Source organism: Oncorhynchus nerka, linkage group LG15, assembly GCF_034236695.1.
Source record: "Oncorhynchus nerka isolate Pitt River linkage group LG15, Oner_Uvic_2.0, whole genome shotgun sequence".
NCBI classification, from domain to species: Eukaryota; Metazoa; Chordata; class Actinopteri; order Salmoniformes; family Salmonidae; genus Oncorhynchus; species Oncorhynchus nerka.
In genome coordinates this window covers 14,151,730-14,158,643 of record NC_088410.1, presented here as the reverse complement: position 1 = coordinate 14,158,643, position 6,914 = coordinate 14,151,730, and the positions used below count along the sequence as shown (strand labels likewise).

General features: G+C 48.5%; 1 long non-coding RNA gene across 1 annotated transcript; it reads right to left on the bottom strand.

Moving 5' to 3' along the window:
• On the bottom strand, positions 1–6,708 carry LOC135560043 (uncharacterized). Its single transcript, XR_010458655.1, has 3 exons — positions 6,606–6,708; positions 2,188–2,341; positions 1–1,262 (listed from the first exon to the last, which is right to left on the bottom strand). It is a non-coding gene; the product is annotated as an uncharacterized LOC135560043 (long non-coding RNA).
• Positions 6,709–6,914: the final 206 nt, after the last annotated feature.

Here is a 6,914-nt window from a genome sequence, read left to right as displayed (position 1 = left end):
CTGAGATGAACTCTGCCTTGTTGGCCGCAGATCGGCAGTTCCAGAGGCTACCGGAGACCTGGAACTCCACGTGGGTCGTGCGCACTGGGACCACCAGATTAGGGTGGCCGCGGCCACGCGGTGTGGAGCGTTTGTATGGTCTGTGCAGAGAGGAGAGAACAGGGATAGACAGACACATAGTTGACAGGCTACACAAGAGGCTACGCTAATGCAAAGGAGATTGGAATGACAAGTGGACTACACGTCTCGAGTGTTCAGAAAGTTAAGCTTACGTAGCAAGAATCTTATTGACTAAAATGATTAAAATGATACAGTACTGCTGAAGTAGGCTAGCTGGCAGAGGCTGCGTTGTTGACTATGTAGGCTAGCTGGCAGTGGCTGCGTTGTTGACACTACACTAATCAAGTCGTTCCGTTGAGTGTAATAGTTTCTACTGTGCTGCTATTCGGGGCTAGCTGGCTAGCTAGCAGTGATGATTACGTTACGTTGCGTTAAAAGAACGACAATAGCTGGCTAGCTAACCTAGGAAATCGCTCTAGACTACACAATTATCTTTGATACAAAGACGGCTATGTAGCTAGCTATGTAGCTAGCTACGATCAAACAAATCAAGCCGTTGTACTGTAATGAAATGAAATGAAAAATGTGATACTACCTGTGGAGCGAAGCGAAATGCGACCGGGTTGTTGAGTGCGGAAGTACTGTTCGGTAGACGTTGGCTAGCTGTTGGCTAGCTAGCAGTGTCTCCTACGTTAAGGACGACAAATAGCTGGCTAGCTAACCTCGGTAAATTAAGATAATCACTCTAAACCTACACACTCTAAACTACACAATTATCTTGGATACGAAGACAGCAAAGACAACTATGTAGCTAGCTAACACTACACTAGGTAGGAATACTCTGAGGACACCAGGTCAGACACAGATGAGATATGACCCTGAGAGAGAGACAGAGAGAGAGAATTAGACAGAGGAGAAGGTTGAACCCAAAGGTAGGAATACTCTGAGGACACCAGGTCAGACACAGAGGAGATATGACCCTGAGAGAGAGACAGAGAGAGAAGAGAGAGAGAATTAGACAGAGGAGAAGGTTGAACCCAAAGGTAGGAATACTCTGAGGACACCAGGTCAGACACAGATGAGATATGACCCTGAGAGAGAGACAGAGAGAGAAGAGAGAGAGAATTAGACAGAGGAGAAGGTTGAACCCAAAGGTAGGAATACTCTGAGGACACCAGGTCAGACACAGAGGAGATATGACCCTGAGAGAGAGAGAGACACAGAGACAGACAGGAGAAGGTTGAACCCAAAGGTAGGAATACTCTGGAGCTACCAGCTCAGACAGAGAAGATATGTGAGTGAGTGAGACGGAGAGAGAGAGATGGTGACCTCCAGACAGACAGGCTCCACATTCTGCACCAGGCTGTGATATTCTCAAACTGGGAAAGTTGGAAGGCCAGAGGGATGAAGGGATCGTTTTTCAGCTGGTGCGAAGACCGACACAACAGCTGATGCCCCGTTACCTTGGTTACATCCAGTTACCTTGCACGCTGGTGTAGAACCCGTGTGATGAGGTCATAATTACCTTGCGCAGGTGTAGAACCTCTGTGATGAGGTCATAGTTACCTTGCGCAGGAGTAGGACCCCTGTGATGAGGTCATAGTTACCTTGGGCAGGTGTAGAACCCCTGTGATGAGGTCATAGTTAACTTGGGCAGGTGTAGAACCCCTGTGATGAGGTCATAGTTACCTTGCGCAGGTGTAGAACCTGTGATGAGGTCATAGTTACCTTGGGCATTTACATTTACATTACATTTACATTTAAGTCATTTAGCAGACGCTCTTATCCAGAGCGACTTACAAATTGGTGCATTCACCTTATGACATCCAGTGGAACAGCCACTTTACAATAGTGCATCTAAATCTTTTATGGGGGGGGGGGGGGGGGGTGAGAAGGATTACTTTATCCTATCCTAGGTATTCCTTAAAGAGGTGGGGTTTCAGGTGTCTCCGGAAGGTGGTGATTGACTCCGCTGTCCTGGCGTCGTGAGGGAGTTTGTTCCACCATTGGGGGGTGTAGAACCCCTGTGATGAGGTCATAGTTACCTTGGGCAGGTGTAAAACCCCTGTGATGAGGTCATAGTTAACTTGGGCAGGTGTAAAACCCCTGTGATGAGGTCATAGTTACCTTGCGCAGGTGTAGAACCCGTGTGATGTAATCTGGTTGCAGAACATCCTGATCCTGGACTTGTGTTCCGTACACTTCCTGGATCCGCCCCTGCAGATCCCTCACCAGCCAATCGCGTTGCACCGCGTCATCGATACGCTGCTGCAGGTGGATCCTGGGAGAACACAGAGTGGATTATTACTGAGATTACTAAGGACTGTTCTAGAGTGAGTTGTTAAGATAAGGGTGGTTAGGAGAAGATTTGAGAAATCTGATCCTAGACCATTATCTGCTAGAACCAGGGGTGGGCTGGTTATCTCAGGGGCCTGATTGGGGTCACACCGTCTCTCCATCTGATTAATCAAACTGCATTCTAAACTGAAGATCATGACGAGGTGATTATTGGAGTCATTTATCATGACTAGGTGATTATTGGAGTCATTTATCATGACTGAATGGGGGCAGGTCAGCAGACACAATATACAGGCAGAAATACACAGTGCAACAGCACCACCTGTTGCCAGGGTAACAGTCTCTTAGCTAACGTTCCCCTCCCTGTACTCCACTCGCTGTGCCAAGGAGACAGGCCGTTCTGCCATCTTCAACTCTGAAGATTATATCATTAATGAGCTTGAGGAGAACAGAGGAGTTGATCCTGATTCGATAACCCCTCGCAGCTATCCTCCAATCACAACGATTAGGCAACTATTGGAACTACCACTGTTTTCTCTCCACTGAAAGTGTTGCTATCCGGTTGCTAAGCAACCTTTGGGGGGGGTTCAGCCAGATAAAACCAGTGTGTTGACAGTGTGAAAAGTCTAAATTCACAGAGTAAATACGTACTGTAATTCCAACCACAAAACGTCTTAGGCCTTGATTTTAAGAATCAAAATAAGCAACAGCTTACCTAGCTAACAGCTAAATGTTGGTTTTTGATTTGGTAAAATAATTATAATTACATTTGAGGCTCTACATGTCGACATGTAAAATATGAATGTTATTTTCAAACAACCAATGAGCAACTCAGCCGTAAACCAGCTGCGTATTGAACGTTGAGATCGCCAGAGACCCCGTCTCTATAGCAATGACAAGGAGCCGTAAACCAGCTGCATATTGAACTTTGAGATCGCCAGAGACCCCAGCTCTCTGGCAATGACAAGGAGCCGTAAACCAGCTGCGTATTGAACGTTGAGATCGCCAGAGACCCCGTCTCTATGGCAATGACAAGGAGTGGCATGTTAACTAAAGAGACTGGTGCTCAGACGACACTACCTGGTGGCTGAGTTAAGAACCCCAGAGCAACAGGGACAAACCTACTATGGCTTCTACCTTGAACTAAACTCAACCTTGAGGTTTGAGGGCAGCCAGCCTACAGACCCCGTGGAGGGAGGAGAGAGATGGACACAGAGACAGACAGGTAGTGTACTTGTTAAACTCAGGTAGTGTCTCCAGGTCTAGCAGGGAGGAGAGAGATGGACACAGAGACAGACAGGTAGTGTACCTGTTAAACTCAGGTAGTGTCTCCAGGTCTAGCAGGGAGGAGAGAGATGGACACAGAGACAGACAGGTAGTGTACCTGTTAAACTCAGGTAGTGTGTCCAGGTCTAGCAGGGAGGAGAGAGATGGACACAGAGACAGACAGGTAGTGTACTTGTTAAACTCAGGTAGTGTCTCCAGGTCTAGCAGGGAGGAGAGAGATGGACACAGAGACAGACAGGTAGTGTACCTGTTAAACTCAGGTAGTGTCTCCAGGTCTAGCAGGGAGGAGAGAGATGGACACAGAGACAGACAGGTAGTGTACCTGTTAAACTCAGGTAGTGTGTCCAGGTCTAGCAGGGAGGAGAGAGATGGACACAGAGACAGACAGGTAGTGTACTTGTTAAACTCAGGTAGTGTCTCCAGGTCTAGCAGGGAGGAGAGAGATGGACACAGAGACAGACAGGTAGTGTACTTGTTAAACTCAGGTAGTGTCTCCAGGTCTAGCAGGGAGGAGAGAGATGGACACAGAGACAGACAGGTAGTGTACTTGTTAAACTCAGGTAGTTTGTCCAGGTCTAGCAGGGCAGAGACAGACAGACAGGTAGTGTACCTGTTAAACTCAGGTAGTGTGTCCAGGTCTAGCAGGGAGGGGAGAGATGGACACAGAGAGACAGACAGACAGGTAGTGTACCTGTTAAACTCAGGTAGTGTGTCCAGGTCTAGCAGGGAGGGGAGAGATGGACACAGAGAGACAGACAGACAGGTAGTGTACCTGTTAAACTCAGGTAGTGTCTCCAGGTCTAGCAGGGAGGAGAGAGATGGACACACAGAGAGACAGACAGACAGGTAGTGTACTTGTTAAACTCAGGTAGTGTCTCCAGGTCTAGCAGGGAGGGGAGAGATGGACACAGAGACAGACAGGTAGTGTACTTGTTAAACTCAGGTAGTGTTTCCAGGTCTAGCAGGGAGGAGAGAGATGGACACAGAGACAGACAGACAGGTAGTGTACCTGTTAAACTCAGGTAGTGTCTCCAGGTCTAGCAGGGAGGGGAGAGATGGACACAGAGACAGACAGACAGACAGGTAGTGTACCTGTTAAACTCAGGTAGTTTGTCCAGGTCTAGCAGGGCAGAGACAGACAGACAGGTAGTGTACCTGTTAAACTCAGGTAGTTTGTCCAGGTCTAGCAGGGCAGAGACAGACAGGTAGTGTACTTGTTAAACTCAGGTAGTTTGGCCAGGTCTAGCAGGGCAGAGACAGACAGACAGGTAGTGTACCTGTTAAACTCAGGTAGTTTGTCCAGGTCTAGCAGGGCAGAGACAGACAGGTAGTGTACTTGTTAAACTCAGGTAGTTTGGCCAGGTCTAGCAGGGAGGGTAGAGATGGACACACAGAGACAGACAGACAGGTAGTGTACCTGTTAAACTCAGGTAGTTTGTCCAGGTCTAGCAGGGCAGAGACAGACAGACAGGTAGTGTACCTGTTAAACTCAGGTAGTTTGTCCAGGTCTAGCAGGGCAGAGACAGACAGGTAGTGTACCTGTTAAACTCAGGTAGTGTGTCCAGGTCTAGCAGGGCAGACACAGACAGGTAGTGTACCTGTTAAACTCAGGTAGTTTGTCCAGGTCTAGCAGGGCAGAGACAGACAGGTAGTGTACCTGTTAAACTCAGGTAGTGTGTCCAGGTCTAGCAGGGAGGGGAGAGGGACACACAGAGACAGACAGGTAGTGTACCTGTTAAACTCAGGTAGTGTATCCAGGTCTAGCAGGGCAGACACAGACAGGTAGTGTACCTGTTAAACTCAGGTAGTTTGTCCAGGTCTAGCAGGGCAGAGACAGACAGGTAGTGTACTTGTTAAACTCAGTAGTTTCCAACAGGTCTAGCAGGGAGGGTAGAGATGGACACACAGAGACAGACAGACAGGTAGTGTACCTGTTAAACTCAGGTAGTTTGTCCAGGTCTAGCAGGGCAGAGACAGACAGACAGGTAGTGTACCTGTTAAACTCAGGTAGTTTGTCCAGGTCTAGCAGGGCAGAGACAGATGGACACAGTTAAACTCAGGTAGTGTGTCCAGGTCTAGCAGGGAGGACGAGAGAGATGGACAGGTAGTTTGTCCAGGTCTAGCAGGGCAGAGACAGACAGGTAGTGTACCTGTTAAACTCAGGTAGTGTGTCCAGGTCTAGCAGGGAGGGGAGAGGGACACACAGAGACAGACAGGTAGTGTACCTGTTAAACTCAGGTAGTGTATCCAGGTCTAGCAGGGCAGAGACATGGACACAGAGACAGACACAGACAGGTAGTGTACTTGTTAAACTCAGGTAGTTTGGCCAGGTCTAGCAGGGAGGGTAGAGATGGACACACAGAGACAGACAGACAGGTAGTGTACCTGTTAAACTCAGGTAGTTTGTCCAGGTCTAGCAGGGCAGAGACAGACAGACAGGTAGTGTACCTGTTAAACTCAGGTAGTTTGTCCAGGTCTAGCAGGGCAGAGACAGACAGGTAGTGTACCTGTTAAACTCAGGTAGTGTGTCCAGGTCTAGCAGGGCAGACACAGACAGGTAGTGTACCTGTTAAACTCAGGTAGTTTGTCCAGGTCTAGCAGGGCAGAGACAGACAGGTAGTGTACCTGTTAAACTCAGGTAGTGTATCCAGGTCTAGCAGGGCAGACACAGACAGGTAGTGTACCTGTTAAACTCAGGTAGTTTGTCCAGGTCTAGCAGGGCAGAGACAGACAGGTAGTGTACCTGTTAAACTCAGGTAGTTTGTCCAGGTCTAGCAGGGAGGGGAGAGATGGACACAGAGACAGACAGACAGGTAGTGTACCTGTTAAACTCAGGTAGTTTGTCCAGGTCTAGCAGGGAGGAGAGAGATGGACACAGAGACAGACAGACAGGTAGTGTACCTGTTAAACTCAGGTAGTTTGTCCAGGTCTAGCAGGGCAGAGACAGACAGGTAGTGTACCTGTTAAACTCAGGTAGTTTGTCCAGGTCTAGCAGGGCAGAGTGGGTGGTGATCTTAGACGGGTTGAACTCCGCGATCAGTTCCTCCATCTTACGACCAACACGGTTACCTGCAGGATGACAGGGGGACATTCAGGATGCTTCTCAAAGGGCACCCTACCTCTACATCTGACCCCTCTATAGTCCACTACATCTGACCCCTCTATAGTCCTCTACATCTGACCCCTATAGTCCTCACATCTGACTCTATAGTCCTCTACATCTGACCCCTATTCCCCATAGTCCTCTCTACATCTGACCCCTATTCCCT